Genomic DNA, 24,728 nt, shown 5'->3' on the forward strand with positions numbered 1-24,728 from the left:
GATATCTCAACTATAAAATAGAGACAATAATACCTACTTGTTAGGTTGTGTGAGGATTAAATGAGATAATGCACTGTAAAAAGCTTGGTACAATGTTCAATAAACATTACTTGCTATTATTTTTACACTAAAGAAATGCAATAAAAACTGTCCTTCAAAAATCATATTTCTAGGTTTTACTTCCAATATTAGTAAAATGTCTGTGATGAACTCTTTAGAAAATTATGTAGGTGTTGCTGCTCTTATTTTATTCAATGTGACTTTTACCTTCATTGCTTTAAGGGGTTTCTTAACTCACCTTCTGTCTCCATTAAGTGAATGAATGGAAGAATTAGAATACATAGCAAAAAAAAGCAGAATATGGAACTAAATATACGTAAATGCAAACATATACGCAAGCCAGTATTCATCTGTCTAAAGTGTACTGAAGTTAAACATTTTGCAATGCTTAATCCTGAACTAGATTTTTTTTTTTCCCCTATAAGAGACACCTTTGGAATAAACAGTGAAACTTCAGTCGGGCCTGAGGATTAAAGAGTAGTAATGTAGCAAATGCCAATATCTTAATTTTGATGGTTGTACTGAGGTTTTGTAGGAGAAATGTTCATGCTTGTGAGATGTACACTAAAAATATTCAGGGCTCATGCACATTAGGAGGCAAACTCACTTTCAAATGGTTCCATAAGAAAAGTTCTTCCTGTAAACTTTTATAAATTTGTAATTGTTTCAAAATAACAAAGAAGTTAAAATATCCACATTTTTACTTTTCTTTTGTTGATGCCTATGGTTTTAACCCAACGTTTTTAAAATATGCCTATTGCCCCATTCTCCCAGAGCCAGCTCATTAGCACAAACTCAGAGACGGTTGAAAGGGGTTTATGAAGAAAAACCAGAGATGCTTTTCTCACCCCCATTACTCAGGTGATGGGGGTCCCTTTCAGGCTTACAGAGGGAAATGAGGAAGGCTTGAGGCCCTTAGGGCATTTCTCCAATTACCCTTTCTCTAATATATGGCTGCTGGGCTATATTGGTGAATATAGCATACGGATCTTATTCAATCTCCTGTTCTGTATAGTGTGATGACCCTAGTAAGCACTTATTTGGTAGCCTTTGCATACAAAAATGTGAAATTTGTTCTCAAGCACAAAGTAGCACAGAAGAGGGAGGATGCTGTTTCCAAAGAAGTGACTCGAAAACTTTCTGAAGCTGATAATAGAAAGATGTCTCGGAAGGAAAAAGATGAAAGAATCTTGTGGAAGAAGAATGAAGCTGCTGATTATGAAGCTACAACATTTTCCATCTTCTATAATAACACCCTATTTCTGGTCTTGGTCACTGTTGCTTCCTTCTTTATACTGAAGAACTTCAACCCCCACAGTGAACTACATTTTGTCCTTAAGTGCTTCCTCGGGCCTCATCGCCCTCCTGTCTACTGGCTCCAAGTAGAGCACGTCAGCTTCCCCCCACCGCCCTGGCTTTGTGCCTATGGGTGGCCTGTGGTATATGGAAAAGTAGCAGGGTGGTCAGGGTGGAAGACACACAAGCTGTTTTTATAAGTCTGGAGTTTGAGGGTTTGAAAAACCCAACAAAATGTAATTCAATATTTGTTTATTGGCTCTTTTTTTTTTTTTTTTTGACAGATTGTTGAAATTAAATGAATTGAAAGGGAAAAAAAATAAAATATGCCTATTGATTAGGACAAATTAACAAAGTGTTTTATTGTTGTTTTTGATGTGTATTTGTTTAAACTCAAGCAATTACCGTTGTAGACAAAATAAAAACTTTGAATCCTGTGATTTAGCTGGGAGGCCTGGCTAACTCTCGTTTGACAGATTAACAGCCCCTAATGATACCACAGTCATTTAGATATTAGTTCCAACCTGTAGATCAGAAGGGAAAGTCTTGGAGCTGGTTTCAGAGGGGGAGGCGGGCTTTCCGAGGCTGGAAGTTGCCCTGGCTCATTGCTGGCTAGGGACCAGATAGAAGAGAGGAAATTTCTCTTTTGGATATATCTAGAATTGTCATTTTACAAAAAGAAGTATCTTACAGCCTAGTTCTCTTCTCAGTGTGGGAAGAATTTGGGGGGTGTCCACTGTGCTTCCTCATACATCATACAGGAGGAAAGTGCTCCCACTTATTAGGAAGGGATACCTGCATTTCTGCTTTACAACACCTGAAGGTGGCATTGAGAAAACGAGAGCTGACAATTCCAGTCAGAGCCAGTATTTGCTCTTCCTGGTAACTCCCTGGTGCTCTAGGAAAAAACCATGTGCAAAATTTGAGGACGGGGACCGACCATGCTCCCAACCGATTATCACTCTCTTCTAGCTCTGAAGAGCTCAGTATGGGTTGGGATTGTCAACTTTCCAACAAAAGAAATGGTCAGGGGGAAACCATGGTGTTGTTACATAGAACTCTCAAGAACTGATGAATTTGCTTTTCTCCAACTCATTCATTAATTCATGCATGACTTACTGCACTAGGTCAGAAAAACAGGTCTTACAATCTATGATATCCCCATTGCTCTTTAAAATGCCCTAAATGAGGCATGAGCCACAGTGGGTAGAGTTAGAAGTTTTGGGTTCAAGTCTATGGTCATGAATTCACTAACTGTGTGACCTCAGGAAGTTTAATCAACCTCTCTAAGCAGTTACTGTCTTCATTTATACAATGGAGATAATGGTGACTACCTCCCATGGAGATTCTGAAGGTGAAAAGAGATTATGTGTACAAATATTTCTCCAAACTGCCAAGGGGCCATACCTATATATAAAATGACCTACTTCATTTAGGCAGGAATATCCAATTCTTATGACATTGTTATGACATACTACCTATCCTGCCCTGATAAGGCCAACTTTTAAAACTATAAGTTTCAGAAATTAAAAAAAACAAGAACAACCACAACAAAAGGGATATGCTTTAAACTTTTAATTATAGGGTCACGAGAAACCGAAACCAAAAAAAATCTGGTCTTTAGTATTTGCTGATTTCAGTGGTGTAAGTACTCCCACCACGGTCAATTTCAGGCTACCAACATGACAACACTGACAATGGAGTTGAGCATAGATGGAAGTAGTTGCCAATATTTAATTTCTGGTAGCTTTCACATACAAATTGGATTTTTTGGTGTACTCACGAAAATCGATCGGCTTCCCTGGTGGCGCAGTGGTTAAGAATCCGTCTGCCAATGAAGGGGACACGGGTTCGAGCCCTGGTCTGGGAAGATTCCACATGCTGTGGAGCAACTAAGCTCATACACCACAACTACTGAGCCTGCGCTCTAGAGCCCACGAGCCACAACTACCGAAGCCCACGTGCCACAACTCCTGAAGCCCGTGCACCTAGAGCCCGTGCTTTGCAACGAGAAGCCACCACAATGAGAAGCCCGTGCACCGCAACAAACAGTAGCCTCTGCTCGCCGCAACTAGAGGAAGCCTGTGCACAGCAACGAAGACCCAACGCAGCCAAAAATAATAAATAAATAAATAAATAAATTTATTTATTTACTTAAAAAAGAAAATTGACAGCCTGGGCCCATCTCTCATCTAACAGTAATCATTTCCTGGTGAATGTGTAGCATGTGCAGTAGGATTAGGCTTCCCGCTCTGGGACACTTTTCACGATGACTCAAAAGACGGGAGAAAAACTCTTCAGTCAGGCTCTACCTCTTGACCCTGCAATAAAAACCTCCACTGAGCCAAAGAAACCCAAAAGTCTTGGCTATTTCTTTAAACAGAGAAGAGGACAAAGTAAATAATAATGGGAACAAAATATCACAATAAATGATCCTGACAATGTAGCTAATATTAGAATTGCTTATTTTTAGCTAGACATTGTGGCAAGCATTCTAATGATCCCATTTCATTCTGTTAACAAGATGGTGAAAGAGGTATGGTTATTATCTGCATGTTCCAAATACATACACTAAGTGTTATGGGTTGAATTGTGTCCTCACCAAAATGATGAGTCCTAACCCCCTATACCTCAGAATGTGACTATATTTGGAAATAGGGTCTTTAAAAAGGAAATAAGATGAAAAGAGGTCACTAGGGTGGGTCCTCATCCACTATGACTGGTATCCTTACAAAATGAGGAAATTTGGACACAGAGACAGACATGTACAGAAGGAAGATGACTGAAGAGACACAGGGAGAAGACGATGGCCATCTGAAAGCCAAGGAATACCTACGGCTACCAGAAGCTGGGAGAGTAGCGTGAAATAGACTCTTCTCTGGGCCCTTCAGAGGGAGTATGGTCCTGCTTGCCAGCACCTTGATTTTAGATTTCTGGCCTCCAGAACATGAGACAATACATTTCTATTATTCTAATCTACACAGTTTGCAGGGCTTTGTTATGGTAGCCCCAGGAAACAAAGTCTCAGAGAGGACAAAAAGATGGCCCCAACTCAAATAGCTATCAAATTATCAACTTGACTGACATGAGGTTGTTTGTTTCTTAACAAATATTGATGCTCAGATCTTCTTACCCTCCCACTTCCCTATTCAGACACTGATTCAAGCACCTGGGGTGGGACACTGACAGGGGATTCTGAGGCACAGCCAGGATGGAGAACCACTGTATGTCTCCCTGGACCCCACACTGGCCATCGAGGTAGTGCGCTGACATCACACATTCTACATAGGACACAGGAGTTCTTCTTTCACATTTGTTCTACATCAGTATCAAACAGTGTCCATTCTAACTGATTACGTTGCTAAAATACCACCCCCGCCCCCCAAAACAGTATCCCTCCTTCAGGAAGACCCAAAAAATGACAAGTTATAATGTATAGTTACATAAATTCATTTCAATTTCTGTAAAAAAGTGAGAAGACATATGTACCTAATGATAGAGTCATCTAATTACAGGAAATCAAGGAGAGCTTATTATGGTTTAGCATATAAACAATGCCTATGGAGATTACTAGCATTGGGTGAAAGCCAGTAAAATCCCCCAGTCACTGTGCTACAACACACTCACTTACCTGATATTATTTAATCAATTCTAATTTTCATTATAATTTTGCAAGCTCTTATTATCATTCTTCCTTATGGGTGAGACACCTGAAGTTGAAAGAGGTTAAGCTTCACTGCCAAAGATCACCTAAGTTATAAACAGCAAAGCCAACACTGACACCCCAGATCGTCACGCTAAAACTCTTGCTGTGGCTGCAACATCTGGGCTCCATATATTTTGTTTATGAGCAATTACAGAAACTCTATTTTCACTGATCAGCTACTGCCACTGTTTCCATATCAGACTTTTAAAATGTCACCTTCCTCTTTGACAAAGTTTGGAACTTTCTAACAGATACAAGGATTTATCACATATATTGAAGTTTAAAAGGGGTTTCAATTTTTAAAGGTGTCTTTGCAGAGTGAGGATAGCAAGATAGGGAAATGGTTGTACAAACTCATTTTTAACTAGTTTTTAAATTCAAGCATGGCTGATTTACAATGTTGTATTAGTTTCAGGTGTACAAACTCTTGACTGAATCCAATCTAATGAGCAATCTCTGGAAAGTTCACCAGTTGGTAAAATCTGGCTCTGCCCTCTTAGAATACGTATTCATTGCAAGAAATGCAAACTGCAAAAATACAGCATCTTCCATTTATAGCTGGAGCCCCCAGAAAATTCCCCAGCTTAGAAGGTCTCTGTGTTACTAGTCCAACCTTGCATCCTTACATCTTCTCCTATTTAAGGTTATTCTATTTTGACCTGCAAAGGAGAATAGCCAGTTATGAAGGAGGATTATATTGTCACAACTCTTTCACCTCCTGCCTACTCTAATTATGTGGTCTGATACAGAAGGAGAGTAAATGATGCAATGGAAATACATAAATTCTAGAAGCACAAACAATTCCCTTAATCTGGCTAGTACTGGTGGAATCACAGTAAATTCTTATCACCATCACAAGCACCTGGGCTGGGGGAAAACCTAAAGGGCACTTAATACAACCACCAATGATATCAGTATTCCCTCTAAGACATTCAGTCAAAATAATTCTCCTCCCAGGTTTGAAAATCTTTCAGATCGTCTTGGTGCAAATGATAGGGTTTGTTGACACAGATCATCAAGAGTCTTTCTTTTCAGTGTGGAGAGTGTTTATCAACTCGAGTGTGACCTGTTAGTGGAAACGCTGAAAAGTTGCTCAGCTTCCTTCCCCAGCCTGTCTGTTATGAGCAGAGCCTTCCACTGATGCAAGCACAACAGTGCTCACTTATTCTCTCCAGAAAGCACCAAAAAGTGGTTGTTCACAGGCAGAAATTGGGTTGAGGAGGACGAAGGGCAGCCTAAGATTTTAAGTTTAAAAGGGATCTTCTTCTAGCGCCCACCTGAGCTGTCAGGTGCAAATCGGAGGTGGAAGTGAAAGGTGCTGCGGATAAAATGAAAAGCGAGAAGGTGCTGCCTGTAAGCCAAAGTCATCACGTCAAAGAGAACCAGAACTGTGCTCAAGTAGCTTCCTACTGTCCTCTCCGTGCTTCAGTCACACTAGCTTTCAATCAGCTCCTCTCAAGTGGCAAGTGGCACGCGCCCTCCCACCCGGGGTCTTAGACATTGGGTTCCCACTGTCGGGACCTTTCTTCAGCTCTCTCTCCACCGGGCGACACCTACCTGTAAGCCTCTGATTTCAGCCAAAATCCCACTTTGTCAATGAAGCCTTCTTTATTCATTTATTTTTATTTCATTTATTTATTTTTGGCTGTATTGGGTCTTCGTTGCTGTGTGCAGGCTTTCTCTAGTTGCGGCGAGCGGGGGCTACTCTTTGTTGCGGTGCGCAGGCTTCGCATTGCGGTGGCTTTTCTTGTTGCGGAGCACAGGCTCTAGGCATGCGGGCTTCAGTAGCTGTGGCACACAGGCTCAGTAGTTGTGGTTTGCAGGCTCTAGAGCGCAGGGTCAGTAGCTGTGGCGCACGGACTTAGTTGCTCCGCGACATGTGGGATATTCCCGGACCGGGAATCGAACCTGCATCCCCTGCGTTGGCAGGCAGATTCTTATCCACTGCACCACCAGGGAAGCCCAATGAAGACTTCTTTAAACACACACATTCCACCCTCATGTTTCAGAGCTAGAAATAGAAGCTCACTTACATTTCCTTTATAGCTCTTACTGTTTGTGCTTGTACATGTGTATAGTAATTTGATTTATACTGGTCTCCTTCATTAAACAATGAAGTGCACAAAAGTAGAAACAGAGTTTGTTTACTCATTCATCTCCCCAGTTCCTAGCATACAGTAGATGCTCAATAAACATCAGCTGAATGAATAAATAAATCATTGGGACATGTTAAAATAGGTAACATCTCTCCCTCCAAATATTTCCTTTGCCCTCATGTCGTCATGTATGAAGTCCCTCCCCACATTAGCAAAGCATCCCTTTCTAATAATACATGGCATTTAACTTAATTTTAATATTATGACTTTAATTGACTATTACATGAAATATCTGAAAATCCAAAGAAAAATAATATTAAAAATAATTTGATCACTGTAAATAATAATTATATGTAAATGCATTTTTAGACAAACACAAGTACATATACATAGACAACACAAAGATCATATTATAGAAAGAATTTTATAATATTTTTATGAAATTAATATTCACAAAATCTTTCCAAGTCAATATAGATGTACATCATGATTTCTAATGACTGAATGGTATTCCATTACAGGAATTCAGTTAACCAATTTCCCTTTTTGGACTCTTGGGTTTTATAAAATGCAATTAACTTCATACAATGGGATACTATGCAACAATTAGAAATGTTCCCTTTTCTTGGACTAAGTTTTATAAAATGATATTAATTCCATATAATGGAATATTAAGCAACAATTAGAAACACAATTGACATTTAGATTGCATAAAATTTATCATATTATTGCCTTTAAACAAAAAGAAATGTTTATGGATATATATCTCTTGAAGGATCATTTTGGTAGTTATCCAATGACATTCAATGTGAATTAATTTATCAGTTCACTTCACTCAATGCCACCTAGATAATAGTTCATAATTGAATTAGGGTATTTATGAGGCCAAGGGTAAAGGGAGATGGAAAATAATTTTGAAGGAGAGAGGAGGGATGAAGTTTACATTCACTGGGGGTGATGCTGATTTAAAGAAAATATGTGAACATCATGTGTTTTCATGTGGGTCTTGAAGAAGAGGCTAAACAAAAAATGAACAATAAACTTTCCTTGCTTCACAATTCTCATAGGAAAGGTTCTAAATTAGAAAAAGTAAAATCAGAAACCAGATTAATGTCTTTTACATATATTAACTGAGAAGATCTTTACAGAAACCTTACAAAGGAGGTATGGCAGGCTTTATCATCGCCATTTTTAAGATAAATTAAATGAGGTTGAAAAAATGTGCTATACATACACATAATGGAATATTATTCAGCCTCAAAAAAGAAGGAAACCCTGCCATTTGCAACAACATGGATGAACCTGGAGGGCATTATGCTACGTGAAATAAGCCAGGCACAGAAAGACCAATACTGCATGATCTCATTTATATTTGGAATTTAAAATAGTCAAACTCATAAAAACAGAGAACAGAATGATAATCACCAAGGGCTGAGGTAAACGGGGGAAATGGGGAGATGTTGGTCGAAGGGCACAAACTTCTAGTTATAAGATGAATAAGTTCTACAGCCATAATATACTGCATGGTGACTATAGCTAATATAATGTATACTTGAAATCTGCTGAGAGTAGATCTTAAGTATTCTCACCATAAAAAGAAAAATAAAAAGGTAACCATGTGAAGTAATAGATATATTAATTAGCTTGATTTTAGTGATTTCACAATTATCTGTACATCAAAACACCACGTTGTACACCTTAAATATAACAATTCTAACATGTCAATTGTATCTCAACAAATCAGGAGAAAATTAAATGAGGTTCAGCTGAAGTAACATTAAAACTCTACCCTGTGACTGACATTAAAACCTCACATCTATGACTAGAGAGTTTTTTCATAAATGTGTCTCAAAACTTTTTTAAAGTTGTCTGAAAACTTGAAAGGGCTTGAAACAGAAAAGACACTGAGATTTTAGACAATCATGTTCGGCATCTAGGAAATCAAAAAAGAAGTGGCTTTAGCAGGATTGAGAAAGCAAGAGAAGAGGTGAAATTCTTGCCATGTTTAGGGTCCAGTCCTTCTCTGACTCAAGACTGATGTCTGATAACCATTTGCACATGTTTTTATTCGGTTTTTGCTTCGTTTTCTTTTTGGTTTCATCTGCACCTGGAACCAAACTCATCGTGGTTCTTTCTCACCAGCTCATCCTCCAGACTTCTTGGTATCTGAAAGCAATGTCATCAGCTTTCTCCCCGTCTCCCAGGTATCCTTACTCTTTATGAGTTGTCGTGACACAGTTCAGTTAGACAAATGGTGCTGAGTGACTCCTGTATGCCAAACATGGAGCTTGGGCTCTGACCTCAAGGAGTACCCAAACTGGCTAGTGAAGGTCAGGGTAGAAAGTGTCATGGTGCTTCTCTGGTACTCAGATTCCCCTAGATGATGAATTGTTCAGAAGCATAAATCTGGGCCAGGGTGGTGGCAATTAAAGTAGAAAATGAAGGCCAGATAAAACAGACATTTGGGAGAAAGCATCTGTGGTACCCAGTGCATAATCCAACATAAGATCAAAGAAGAGGAAAAAGTGAATCAAAATTGACATTGCGGTAGGGAGAATGATGATGGTGTTGCCACCAGATTCCAAGAAGTCTGGAGAGGCAACCTATGTGAAAGAACCATAATGAGTTCGATTCTCAGCTGATGCAAAAGCAGAAAAAAAATTTGCAAACAGCCATCAGACAGAGACCAGGACTCAGGAGAGGGAAGTGATAGAAACAAATCTTTTAGGATTACTAACATAGAGAATACAGATGAAGATGGGAAATTTGTTGATTTTGGAAGGACGAGCAGAGAGATGAAGACTGAACCGTATATATATATATATATATATATATATATATATATATATATATATATATATATATGTATTTAAGAGAAGCTTTTATTCACTAAAAGAAAGGTACAGATTTGGATTGAAGACTGAACCTTAAGACACATCTTTGCTATGTGTTAGTAGTAGTCAGCAAGGAAGGGACCAGATATTTTGGAGAAGCAGGACCAGTCACCATGCGAAGCAAGAGAAAGTTTGAAGAGGAGGAGACGCTTAGCAGTGTCAAAAGCTATCAAGAGGTTTTAAAATTTGGTGTTTAAGAGGCTATTGCTGACCTTGAGAAGAGCAGTTTCATTTGAGCATTGCATAAGGAAGTGGGTGCAGGGCTGGTACGTCAGTGATGACAACAGGGAAGCAGTAATTGTTGAAGGTCTTGTTCAAATTAAGTGATGAAATGAAGGTGTGGTTGCTTGAAGGAACTGAAGTGTCAAAAACAAATGTTTATGAAGTAGAGAAAACCCCAACAGAACTTCAGCTTGGCAAAATCTGCTGTACACAATGGAAATTTTTAAAAAATGTATGCTTTCTAACTCATACTGAGAGTACTCTTGATATTAGTGTTCATTTCATCAAAATTAGGATACCATCCATGTAAGTCAAACCATTCTCTTACATAAGAAATGAAAAAAGTTCTACCTATTAAACTATGGTCCTCATCAATTGTAAGCTATTCCCTGATTTTAGAAACGCCAAAATATGTCTGTGGATGAAATTTAGGACTACCACTTTTATTTTCCAGTTTATGTTGGTTTAAATCATTAGCAGGGATATATATTTTTTGTGCAGTAGCCTACCCATACATTCTTGTGTTCCTACCCATCCAGTAACATCTGGATTCTGGCAACACTATTACACAGATGTTGTTTTTAATTATAAAGTAGGTACTTGGGGTTGCTGAGCTCAAAAAAGCTAAATATCTGTCAGTAAAAGTTCTTAAGAACCTTCAACTTCTGAGTTTTCCACATGGCCCTATTTTGGCAAATAATTTACTTCTCTTGTGGCAAAATTGCAGAATTTTATGTTTATGCTGAAGCAGCAGTTATGCCACTTTGCAGAACTCTGGCCACCTGAAAAACACCCCCAAAGAAAATAAGGACTCCCAAAGTCTTAATAGACTTTTTAATCTTATTTATAGAAGCTGCAATTACACACTGCAGAGGAAGGAACTGAACATGGGTCCTTTGGCAGTTTTCTAGAGATGAAGGCAGTTTTCCCCCTGCACTTAACCTTGAAGTATACGTCCTCACAATCACTTCATGACTGATAATAGCTGGAGAGAAATAAGCAGCTTACATTTTAAAAAGTAAAATGATTACTGTATTCGCTTTTTTTCTTTTTTTTTTTTTTTTAAAAAAAAAGAAGAAATCCTCTCCCCTTTATTCTATCAGGTTGTTAGTTTTCTTAGTGAAACCTGAAACTACCTCCTTCACTGCTTTGGGAAGGTAATTCATGCTGCATGATGGCACAGTTGTTAAGGGCAAGAATTCCAGGCAGTTCTGGGTTTGAATTCCGGTCGTGGCACCACCAGTTGTGTGGATCTAGCCAAATTACTTGTGCTACTGGAACTTTTTCAGGTTAAACCTCTTTGCACTTGCATTAAATGGGTCAACTGGATGAGAATAAGTATATGTCATCATTACTAGTCATTAAGAGTTTTGTCTTCATAGACTATTGAAGGATGTTTTAATATATTCATGTTTCTCAGGTTTTGGAGGAGGAAGAAGGGGAGGAAGAAGAAGGATGGATGGGCTGGATGGGACGGACATGTAAGTAGAGAAGAGAAGGTGTGACTGATGGAGGGTAAGAGGTAACATTTCCAGTCAGTGGGGAGGTCCACTGAGACACTAGTGTGAGACCAGTCCGAATACTTGTGCGTTTTTCTCAAGCCATATTCTACTGTTTAGGTACAGGGGTTTAACAGGTGGAGAGTTGGAATGGGGTTGTCAGGTAAGTGGAACAGATGGAAAAGGGGCAAAAGAGTTAAAGGTATGCGCAAGAGAGTGATTATGAGGAGAGTTGTAGCAATTAAACTGGGGAAGGAGGAATTGATATGAATGGGGTTATTAGGGTTATTTGTGTGACATGGAAAGACAGGTGCGAGCTGTGAGAACATGGGATGCTAGCAACTGAGATTTGAGAAATGGTCCTCCTACCCATGATGACAGGTACATCCAAAAGAATGAATGGCTCAAGTCTGGTGGAAGAGAAGATAACCAAATGTTCAGAGGCCAAGGAACTGAGAGAATGGGATCTGGGGCAGATGAGCTATGGGACTTTTCAAATCTCCAAAAATAATGACAAGAATAGTGACAGAAAAATAGGAGGCTGCAAGCAAAAACATTCAGGAAATGAGAAATGAATGAGATTTAATAGATGATTATGACAGCCAGGATAGTACAGTTTGTTGGCACATACTTCATACAAGCTGAGGGTTTGGTTTTTTGTTGTTGTTTTGTTTTTGTTTATTTAATTAGGAGAAATGTCTTAGAAGCAGCACTGGGGGAGAAAGAGAATGACAGTCTAGTCTCTAAGCTCTACAACAGAGAGTTGTTCTTCTCTGAGGAGACAGTAAGGAAAGCTGTGTCATCAGGGGAAGTCAGTTTTTTATTCAGGCCAGAAGATAAAGGAAACATTAAAGGAATATACTGAAGATTGGGAATTTTGGTAATGACAGACTATATATTCTAAAGGATACACAGAAACTATTTGGGGAGTGAGGGATTGGAAAGAGACGGCAGATTAGATCAGATCAAGAGATGTAAGAGGCTATGGGGATAAAAATTAGTACATAAGTATCTTGAATGCTTGGACTTTTGGTAGTTACAGAGTAAAATGGGAATAAAAGCATGATGAGATTAATCCTGCTGGTCTTCTGGGGGAAGATAAGTGGTGAAAACAGAGATACGGAGAGATGCTGATTGCACTGGTGGGGAGTACTGGCTATACACCATACTGGTGGGCTTTCAAAATGCTAAGTGGAGGTGGGGTCATGGCTAGGGAAGGGGAAGTCTATATCGACTTGGACAACAGAATTTGGGGGGGGTGATTTATTAAATCCAAGAGAGTAAAATGTATCAAAAAGAGTGGAGGTCAGGAATCAGACAATGTGAAGAAGTTGGGGAGAGAGGAGGAACTGATTGGGGGCGGGCTGTCCTTGAGTCATTGCCTGGTAGTGAACACTCCTTAAAAGACAGAGCTGGGGAGTAGAGGTTTACCTAATGCAATGCTGGAATTAATTAGTTGAGGTAAAATATGGTTAGGAACATAGGAGTCTATCACTCAGAAGTGTGGGAAAAAAATGAATCTCCCAGTAGAGACACTGCATTTTACACTTGCCATAAGGAAGATGAGTGTTGATGGGGTCTGTATGATCATGGGCTGATGATCCGTAACACATAGAGTCATAAAGATAAACGGGTTCTAAATGGATCTGGTGATAGATTCTATTTACACTTCTGGTACTTCTTATTAAAATGACTACAAACTCATTTCAGGGATATATGTTCTTTGCAATTAAAGATGAAAACCAGGCCCCTTAATGAGCCCGTATAGGGTAATACATTGTCTAGTATTAGCATCATGCTGTTGCCACTTTTCAGGAAGCACTGTTTGCTAGAGTCTTTTCATAATTTTACAGATAATCATGAAGTGTAATGTAATCATGGGAAAGCATTTACAGGAAAACTTCATTTATTTGGCATGATTGGGAAATAAATGTTCCTACCTTATTATTTTAGATAACTCAAACATCCCCCTGGAGAATCCAAAATTTAAAGAAAAAAATCTGTTTTCAATGAACTTCTTTTACAATTTGTCATTTCTTTAAATATGGTAAAAGAACATAATTTAACCCTTTCCTGACAAGTAGACTAAGCAGGCTAGAGTCATATCTGAAAACTAGGTAACCAAGGCCAAGATATTTAACGTCTCTCAACTTTCCTTTTCTCTTCTATAAAATCAATACCAATTTTATAGGGTCATTATGAGAATTTAATGAGATAATGCAAAGAGAGCTTAGCTCCATTTCTGTCACACAGAACACAATCAAGGGTAACTATGATTATCAGTAGCCTCATCAGATCAGCACCTTAATTAGTAACGTCAAAATTTGCCTCCACTCCAACCAAATGATGGCATCAGATCATATGACCCTTGACAAAATGACCCTAGACTACTGAGGTTTTGAATTACAGTTCCATGTTTTTCAGTATCTTCACTCTTTGCTGCAGTGTGTGTGCCTATACACAACTGCATTAATTTTTCTCTTCAACCACTGGATTTTAAGTTTCTAATATATTCTGGTATAACAAACTTGATACCTGAATTTACTAGGACTGTGTAGACTAAGTATAAAATTAATTTTGAATGAGAGCCAGAGGGACTCTGTCATAAGCAAAGTCATGGATATCAGTGTATGAAATTGGTGACCTCCATGTTGGTTATTGAGAAACATTTCTTGAATTTAATTCATCTCAACTTTTCAAATATTTGTCAGGCATCTGTTATATAAAGTCTAGGTCACTGTCATAGCTTTTTATTTCAAGATCAAATGCATTAGAGCACTAAATATGTTCAAGATGTGCTGCTGTACTACGTATTAGGAATGCAAAAGTAATGAGTTAGGCTCTACTTTTAATTAGGGAGGCTGACCAGAATCTTCACCATTGTAATATCTTAAGATTGGTACAGAGGATCAGGCTTAAGTTATTTTACCTAGACCTGAGTTTTCTAGGGGAGATGATATTTAACTTGGTTAAGTAAGAGTTAGACAAATAAATGAAGAGAAAGGCAGGGATACTGGGAGTGTAAAGGTCCAGAGGTAATAAAGAACTTGGAATAGTTGATGACCTGAATGAAGCTCACTGTAGGCAAAACATAAAATGGAACCGGAGGATAATACTGAGTTGTAACACTGAGTATGTACATTAAGCAGGGACATGGATATGCAGACTGTGTAAACCATGGTAAAGATTTTGGGCTTTTTTCCAAGGATTATGAAGGGCTGTTTAAAGGTTTAATCTGTGAAGTGATATACTCAGGCTTATGCTGAGTATATCATGTTTCAAAGGTCATTTTATGTTAACCGCAGGTAATGGATGGAGAGTACAAGTCAAGGGATGGGGGGCAGTGAGCATGCTGCCCAGTGGTCCGGGGGGAAGGCTGAGGTGACCCACACTAGAGCATGGGCAGTACAAATGGTAGGGATTTTCACGAGGGAGAAACTGTAGGACTTGAAGACCAATAAAATAAAGGGAGTGAAAGAGAGGTAGGTGTCAAGGCTAACTTTCTGTGTTGCCCAACTTCACACATGGTGGTACAATTTACTGACTGAACTAAGGAATACTGGACAAGGGACCACATTTGAAAAAGAAGGTCGAGAACTGAGACTCAAAACTTGGCAAATTTGAGGTACCTTTGAACTATATAGTTATCCACTGGGAAGGGACCAAAAGGTGCCCCAACTCTCCTCCTTCAAAGATTCATTACTGGGCTTCCCTGGTGGCGCAGTGGTTGAGAATCTGCCTGCCAATGCAGGGGACACGGGTTCGTGCCCTGGTCTGGGAAGATCCTACATGCCGCGGAGCAACTGGGCCCGTGAGCCACAATTGCTGAGCCTGCGCGTCTGGAGCCTGTGCTCCGCAACAAGAGAGGCCGCGACAGTGAGAGGCCCGCGCACCGCGATGAAGAGTGGCCCCCACATGCCGCAACTAGAGAAAAGCCCTCACACAGAAACGAAGACCCAGCACAGCCATAAATAAATAAATAAAAAAAAAAAAAAAAAAAACCAGTAACTATTTCTCTGAAAATCTTAAAAAAAAAAAAAAAAAAAGAAAAAAGAAAAATTCATTACTGTGTGTATTCCAACCTCTAATGCTGTTCCATCAGTCAAAAGTCCTGATAGCATGTCCCAGCAAGGCCACTTCTAAATTTTTACCAAGAGGAAATGAAAGTATATCATCCACACAAAGACTTGTAGACAAATATTCCTAACAGATTTAGTTATAAAAGACAAGACTGGAAACAACCCAAATGCCCATCAGGAAGTGCAAAGTTAAATTGTGGTATATTCTTGTAGTGGAATACTATTCAGCCACAAATAAATAAGTGAATAAATGGAGTAAACTATTGATATGTTCAACAACATGAATGAATCTCAAAATCATTATGCTGAGTAAAATAACCCAGACCAAGAAAAAAAAAAGCATGGTGCCATTTTTATAAAATTCTAGAAAATGTAAACTAATATATAGTGAGTAAAGCATAGAGAGAAGAAAGAATTGCAAAGCTGCACAAGAAAACATTGGGAATTATAACATATTTGGTATTTTGATTGGGATGATGGGTTTGTGGGTCTACGCATATATTAAAACTCACAGTATTTAGTATACTTTAAATATGAACAATGTATTGTGTGTAAATTGTACCTCAATAAAGTTATTAAAAAGTCAAACTGTTACCCCTGATCACCTGCTTCCAACCAGGTGAGCTCTCATTCCCTGTTCTATGTCCCATCATAATAACCTGTTTGATAATTAGCAGCAAACCTGTTTGCTCCTTCTCTCCCTATGGATTTCCAGCTGGGCGCCAAAAGAGATTAAGCCCCTTTTGTTCCATGTGTTTCTTACAAACCTAACACAGTGAATGAAAGGATGAAGCATTGGTAGTCTCACTCATGCTGGTAAACATCTGAGAATGAACGTCTTTTCCTATGAAATCAGGTCCTCTGAGGACAGGGCAATAGGGGATGGATCAATGGTGGATACTAGGAAAGGTGTCTGCTTACTGTGCTCTGGTATGCAAGTGAGGGACAGGAGGGTAAACAGGAGAGGGAGTGAGATAGTTAGGAAACAATGCTTTAACTTGAGACACATGTAGAAACCAGTAGAGAAAAATCTACATGGAGGTGGAATACAATGTAAAAACTATCCCATTTAATTTATGCTACCTATGAGACACCAAAGAACAATGCTTACATTTTAGGAATGGTGTTGGAAGTGCAAATTGAGAGGGAGATTTTATGCATATGTTAGATGCAGCCCTCAGGGAACACCCATTCTGTAATGAAGCGATGTCACATCACTTTGGGGTTTCACTGTCATTCAGCTTCACTCTGAGCTCACTGCCCTCAGGAAGCTAGTAGGTTAGACGCTTTAATCGAGAAGGGAAAGCTTTGAGTCCTGGGAGATATTCCTGTAGCTGAGAGTTTAATTTTAACTAAATGGAAACGGCTCATGAAATAAAAGCAAGATTGAGCCTTTATGGAACGTTTTAGGATTGTATATGGTGGCAGTCCCAAGATGAAAAACCAGGGTCCAAAAGTAATCTTAAAAAGATGCCTGTAGGGTCACTTAAAGCATCTGAAATGACCTACCATGGAAAATAAAATCCTAATGGGCAAATTCTTGTGCTGTATATATACATACAAATGGAAAGTTAAATAGTTATCTAGCTGTTTTTAGGTGTTCAGTTTTATGCAAACTTGATGTTATTGTTAACAGTATTTTTGTAGGGCCCTCATTGCATACCATTTTAATTAAATTTTTATTTATTTAGCTACTGTGTTCACTGCCACGGAGCTGTAAATTATAATTTAAGATATAATCATGTCCTGATTTCAAGGATTAGCCTCTCCCTGCGCTACTTAAATAATACTTAAATAATATGATAGAAATTCTGTGAATCAACACTCAACTGAAAGATATGAACAGTGTTTCAAGGGGGTTGGAAGAAGAGAGATCTATGTAAGCAATATGGAATAAGTAACTTTGCAAAGAAGAGATGGGCTTTGAGGTTACTCTTGAAGGATTCTTGAACTGGGGAAGTGATATAAGATAGAGAAGGGCATCCACATAGGAGAACACGAGGAGTACAAGAGAGATACCACAGAAAGCTCTCAGGTTTCCCTCCTTGTTAAAAAAAAAAAAAAATCTTATGGTTTCTGAGTTTGTTCAAAGTCTAAGAAAAACATGAGCATAGCAGGGCTTCTCTATAATGGTGTAATGATCTAACCTGAATTAGAAACCACCTCAGGACAGAGAGAGGGTAAAAAGGCATCAATTTCTCATTGTCTCCCATCAACACCCATTGTAGACATAGTTCATAGATTAAAACCCTTTTTGACTGTGGACCTCAGACTTGACTGCCTGGGAATATGGTGTTCCACAGCACAGGCTAGTTTTATCTGTTTCTGGATTTATTTTTATGTTTATTTTAAACTTCTGTAGTGAGAGATACTCTAGCAGGGTACTAAATATCAAAATGGAATTAGTCTTTACTAATGGCTTTAAAATTAATCTAGGTTCGGGATTATAAAATTATAGATATTAGTATTTCCCTACTGTGTGATGAAAGCAATCCATGCTATACCATGCATTTAAGAAATGTCACCACACAAATCCCAAGATGGTCTTCCTCCATAATTCCAATAGCCAAATCCTTCAGGAACAGACTGCCATCCTCTTCTTAAATAATAATGTTATATATAGTACTATTCTTTTTTTTTTGGGGCGGGGGGAAACAGCTCTTATTTATTCCTAGTTCTGAGTTCTGACACCTGATGCTTTGCCGTACTTAAAATGGGCTAGTTCTCATTCAGCTTCCCTATCAGCCACACCACCATCCAACATGTACTAAGCTCTGCCATGTATCAGGCAGTTAGAAGACCTATGGATGCAAGGAATGTCCCTGCCCTCTAGGAAATTATAATCTGACTGGGGAGAGAAGAAAGGTATATACATACACACACACACACACACACACACACACACACACACATATTTTTTGGGGGTGGGTAGGGCAAAAGTGAAAATAACAAAGTAATCAAAAAAGAATGGGTAAATTTAAAAAACAGCCTTAGGACAACTTGCTCTCCTCCTGCAAGGAAACAAAATTAAATGCCTACCTCAGACCATGCACACATACACAAAAATTCCAAGGATATAAATGTTAAAACAAAAGTATAAAAGTATTAAAAGAAATATAGGAAATAAAAAATCAGAGAAAGTTTCACTAAGCAAGACATAAAAGCCAGAAATCATAAACGAAAAGACTGATACATTTGACTACATAAAAATATAAAACTTCTTATAATCAAAGACATGAAGACTGCATTAAAAGATGGGCAATGGGAGGAGCTTCAAGATGGCGGAAAAGTAAGACGTGGAGATCACCTTCCTCCCCACAAATACATCAGAAATACTAGAGTACTATTCTTTAGAGTTGCTTGACGGTTTGTTTTTCTTGTTTTCTTTTTTTTTTTTTTTTTTTTGATGTTAACTATAACAGGCCAAGTAGGAGGCATAATCAATATGAGAGGAAGATCAACTTGCCTAAGGCCACAAATACCGCAAATAAAAGAAAATAATTTTAACACGTATTTAATATTTTACAGGTTCTAGGCAAGATTCTATGAACTTTCACATACCTTAAAATCACCATATCGACTGTGTGAAGAGAATATTATTAGCCCCATTTTATGGATGAGGAGACCGAGGCTCAGTAAGATTAAAAGCAACAGAACACAGATATAAACTCAGGTCATCTGACCCCAATCCCAATATTCTGTCTACTGTATTATACTGTCTCTTCTTTACAATCATAGCAATCACAGTGATTAAAGTAACATGTATTAGGTACTTGCTCTATGCCATCTTCTCTGCTAAATGTTTTATATAAATCATCTCATTCCCAGCATTATGTCCTTAGAAAGGAATATCACTGGCTAACATTCACAGATTCAGAAACAGGTTGATCAAGGTCACATAGCTGATAAGTAACCCAGCTAGAACTTGAACTCTGAGTTTAGAACTAACACTCTTTATTAATATATTTTGCTGCCTCTTAAAGGATAGTGCAATACTAAAAGTGAATTCAGTTACAGGTATTTGGACCTTATTCAGGCAGTATCTATGTGATAAGGTGAGGGAGAAAATCCATTCTCTTGGGGAATCAGACAGCAAGCACATACTGAAATCTCATTAGAAATTAGTTACAGGAAATAATACGTTTAAATTTTTCAGTATATCATCCTCCTCCACAAAAAGGACACTTCCATTTTCGCTTAATATCCTATCCTTAATTAGCAATGACAAGAGCCTCAATTATGGATTGCTTTCTATATGTGCCTAAAATCATGCTTAGCACTTTATATAAAATATCTCATTTAATCCTCACAACCAGACTATTAAGTCTATGACTTCTTCCTGTGAATCAAGGGAACAGTATACAAAGCTCAAAGAACTCAAACAGGTACTAACCTGCCTAGTTAAGGGGAGCAGAGCAATTCTGGCCCACAAACACCTTGGAAGCTAATCATCTCTGCCTTTCACTTGGAAGCTAATCATCTCTGCCTTTCACATGGAAGCCACAGTTGTGAGATTATTCAGCAGTCACCTGGTGAGATGTAATGCATGGATTTGATATGACTGTGGGAAATGTGCTATAAAAATAAACCCAGTGTGCCTTGCTTGTTGTGCCGAAGAAACCTCCCTGGACAGTGTGAGTGGATAAAATATTGAAGAAATATTGCTGCCCATGATTAGAGTTAGAGGGATGGAAAAAAATGAAGCATATATTTGAGAAGGGGATAAACGGCCACAGACTTCCTTACTTTTGTCAAGAGAATGTGAGCAATTCAGCAAAGAGCTCACTAGCCTTCCTCTGTGTAAAACTACTGCTAGATGTTAGCTTGCCAGGGCTGCATGACCCAGCACCTCCTGCATGTATACCTTGTCAATGGAATGTGAGCAAAGGTAATGAATGTCACTTCTAGGATGGAGTGATTAAGAGCAGAGCCTCTACACCCTTTTCTCCTGTCTTCCAACTACATTCCAAAGGCTTTGAGGCCCTAGGATATAGCAGAGTCAGGACATAGAAGAAGCCTGGGTTCCTAATTCACTTCATGGAGAAACGTTCCCAGAAAATAAAAAATAGCATGTTGGATTATGTCCTTAAAAGCACAAACTCTATTAGATAGATTTCCATCTTGGGCAGGTAAATACTCAAATACATAATAAGACTGAATAAAATATTTTTCTCCTGATATTCTGTTCATAAGACTACAATGATACTTGTCCAACTGTACAATAATCATGTGTTAACCTCTATGACTCCCCTCAAGACTGGGAGAGCCTCCAAGGTAATGATAATGACTTTTTCACCTCTCCAGCTCAGCACCTAGATCAATACCAGGTATAGTATCCACAGTAACAAATATTTTGTGAATACATGGATGAATGTGTAAATAGATGAATACAAGTATGAATAAATGAGTGGAGAGACTAGAGTATACAGAGAATAAAACGATCATTTTCATAACAAGACCACAAAAATTACTTTCCATTTGACTTTAGAATGCATTTTTGAACTTATATTTAAGTGTGGGTGTGTCCAAATCAATTCAAAATCATTCAAATAATAGAATTAAGTCAAACCATCAGAGGTTAAAAAAAAAAAAAGAAAAAAGCTTGTCTCTTTTGTTCTTCATCCTCAGTTTCTCTCCCTAAACCTTTCTGGCTTAGGCAAAGCACCAACCTAACTTGAATTGTCCTTTTTCATTCAAAGTGTGTTACCTTCCTGCTGAGTGTCTTAAGTAAAAGATAAAGAATAAATATGTTCTCGGCTCCTGTGAGGCTTCAGGTTTAATCTAGATAAAGAAAGGGTAAAATAGAGAAGTTTGCCATTTTCTATATTACTTTCAAACTTCTTCAAGGCTGTTTTAAGTCACATACCCGAATCAGAGGGTACCAAGCAGTCTGCTTAGGTATACAGTTCGGAATCTAATGTTTATAAGTGGAACATGAGATAATGATCCCCTCAACCCTTGGGGCTGCCAGGTACAGCCTGGGTTACCCAGAACCCTGGAACTATTCACATTCAGCCACAAATAGCCTCTCTAGGGTCTCCCAGGAAGGTTACCCAAGAGAGACAGAGTCAGATAAAAGGTCAAAAGTGGTCTCGGATGGCAGACACAGTGAGAAACGCCACACCCATGGGTCCATCAAAGTTCTCTCGCCATGCAACCAGCGGGCATCAACTTGTGCAACAGCCAGCGGCGAATATGCCAATGCTCATGGTGAACAAGAGACCGCTAGGATTGCTATAAGAACTAATGATCCAGAGCAAAGATACAGCAGGTCGGGGGTGGGAGTTCCAGGAGACCTTGTTAGTGTGGGTTTAGGTAGTTACCCTCCCATCTCTGTCTTCATGTAAAGATGATATGACCGCCTAGTGGATGTGGAGGCTCTACCACAGCCTGTGCCTTCTACCATCATTATTGGGACATACCTTATAAAAGCAACCACCAACTTGGAACGAAATCAGTCTCATACACATCATCAGATGATACTACAATGAGTTTTTGTGTGCCAAAGAAAGAAGAAACTAGATTCTTTTAAAAACACTGGCTTGAAAATTTTTGAATGATGATAAAAATGATTAAAATTTTCTTGTCTGATGTGACTATCAAAAATAGATGTTATTAAAACATTGATTAGAATTACAGTCACAACTTCAAGAGTAAGATCTGGTAAACACAACAAAACAAACAAAAAAACCAAAAAAACACTTATGTTTGTGGAAGCAAGCACAAGTTTCTCATTAAAAATCCTGAAAAGCATTACTTGAAAATTATGTAAATTAAGTATCTGATATCTTTCCCAATACTTTATACTTTATTATGGCTAGTTATTTTAAATTTTTATTTATATTAGTTGTTTTACTTTATCATTGTTTAATATAAAGGCTATACAATTTTTACCAAGCTCCATTTAGATCCCCTCTAGTTTATTCTAGTATAGTATACGAGTATCATTTAATAAGTGTGCCATGAAGTAAAAACTGTAAGCAGTAGTACCCAACTATATAAGCAGCATATTAATATTCACAACTAGACAACGTGTTCTAGATTTGAAGGGGGCAGAACCCAGAAGATACCCTTAGCCTACTGATTAGGTAAATATTCAATTTAAGATTATATATTCCCCAGACCACACAAACAAAAAATAAATACCAGTGTAATAATAAGATTTGAGGTCTGTAATTTTATCTAGCAATGTAGCCCTTAAGGCAGCAATCGCTGGTGTTTCATGAATTAATTGCCTACCGTGGAGCTTTTCAACATAGAATACAAATTAATCCCACACACCTTACTATTATAAAATTTACTTACATTTTTCATGACACATGCAGAATCTAAAGATCTATAAATATGGAGTAGATAGGCTTTCCATTTAAATGTGGCATCAATCTATTGCTCTGAGCCCAAAATAACAATGCAGACAACGCTGGTTTAAAAAAAAATCCCAGATTTACTTAATTTTGGCTGTTTGTTCCTTTGCCTAAGTGTTTTTGTTTTTTTTTTTAAATCTTACTCTATAAAGCCAAGCCAAAGTTCTCTATTGGAAGAATCAGATTTTTTGACTGATGGTGAAGCAGATGGATCCCAAAATTAGGAGGTAGGACAACTGGATATTTCTGATTACAACTCTTTCTCAGATTTTTTTGCTTGAGTATGGATCAAGTCACTCCTTATTTGAGCTGGAGTTTTCCTCATCACTAGAATGAAGGTTTTCATTAAATATTTCTGAGTGTTCTTTTGAGCATCATGTGAATTTGTGATCCTGTCTAACTTGTTGCAGAAAAAATTTAAAAGTATATAATCTTAGAAGTATTTATACTAGTTATAAATTCGAACAAAGTAGGGATTTTAAACGCTGAATTATCCTGATTTTATGCCATGCTGCCACTAATAAACAGACAGCAAGTTCCCTGATAGTGATTCTCTATTATGGGATATTGATATATTTTGGGATTTGGAGGTTGGATTGACCTCCCCCTGTTTACAAGACACAACTTTCTGATTTGCTACCTGCTAAGTCTCCTATTCATCTTTCTGTAAGACTTTTTAAACATTAAGCAAAACCCTCATGGGACAGAATTTCCCACAAGTGGCCCACATTTGAACAGTAGAATTCAACTGAGACTTGAAGATGGGCCACACGCAGCACACCCTGCTGACATGTTCCTCTCCCCACGTCCCTCCTTTTCTCACTGCCTGGTAATTGAAGTGTTTTTTTGTCAGTGGTGTCAAAGCCTGTCTCCTAGGCTGTCTTATTATTTTTAAATCCCCAACAAGCCCACCACAGTGATCCAACTCCTTGCACTTTATAGGTGCTCAAGATCTATTTGCCAAGCCAACACATCTCTCTCAGTTTCTCTAGACTTGCAGGTCCTTAACTGCAGACCCCAGGGTGAGTGGGAGACACAGCAGCGGGCCTGGAAGAAACTGTGCATAAACCACAGATTTTTACTTATGCAGCTTTGTGCATTAATTCTGGATAAGCACATGACAGAATGTCATATGTGTGAATTTTATTTGTCAGGTGTGGTGATGGTGAGAAAGAGGCTGGTAATAGCTATGCTGGACCACACTGCATTACAAAAAATCTGATAAATCCAAGCAATTCAGTTCAAAATGGGCAATTAAGGAGAAAAATGCAGTCATTTAACTTGATAATTCTACATGATACATTAAGTCTCTCACAGACTCCACCAAAAGGAAAGCGAAAAGAGTTGAACGAAGGTAGAGGAAGATTTTCTTTAAGGTCCACTACTTGATTTCTTTTACCTCCTAAATATGTGGGAAGCAGTAAAGCATGGTGCTTAGGCCATTGGACTCACCTGATCTTGGAGTTGGGCAGTCTAATTTGTGCACTGGCTGAACAGGTGGATAACTGATCA

General features: G+C 38.4%; 1 protein-coding gene and 1 pseudogene across 22 annotated transcripts in view; one reads left to right on the plus strand and one right to left on the minus strand.

The window, feature by feature from the left end:
* Nucleotides 1-15,770, plus strand: part of LOC309606803 (translocon-associated protein subunit gamma pseudogene) — a 163,252-nt pseudogene extending 147,482 nt beyond the window's left edge. Inside the window, exon 3 of the transcript in view lies at nt 1,041-15,770. The product of the transcript in view is annotated as a translocon-associated protein subunit gamma pseudogene (transcript). The remainder of the gene's footprint in view (nt 1-1,040) is intronic.
* GRM7 (glutamate metabotropic receptor 7) overlaps nt 1-24,728 on the minus strand; it is a 1,142,612-nt gene that overhangs the window by 734,471 nt on the left and 383,413 nt on the right. The gene's annotated exons all lie outside the window — the stretch shown is intronic.

Source organism: Balaenoptera borealis (assembly GCF_965194805.1).
Source record: "Balaenoptera borealis genome assembly, chromosome: 12".
NCBI classification, from domain to species: Eukaryota; Metazoa; Chordata; class Mammalia; order Artiodactyla; family Balaenopteridae; genus Balaenoptera; species Balaenoptera borealis.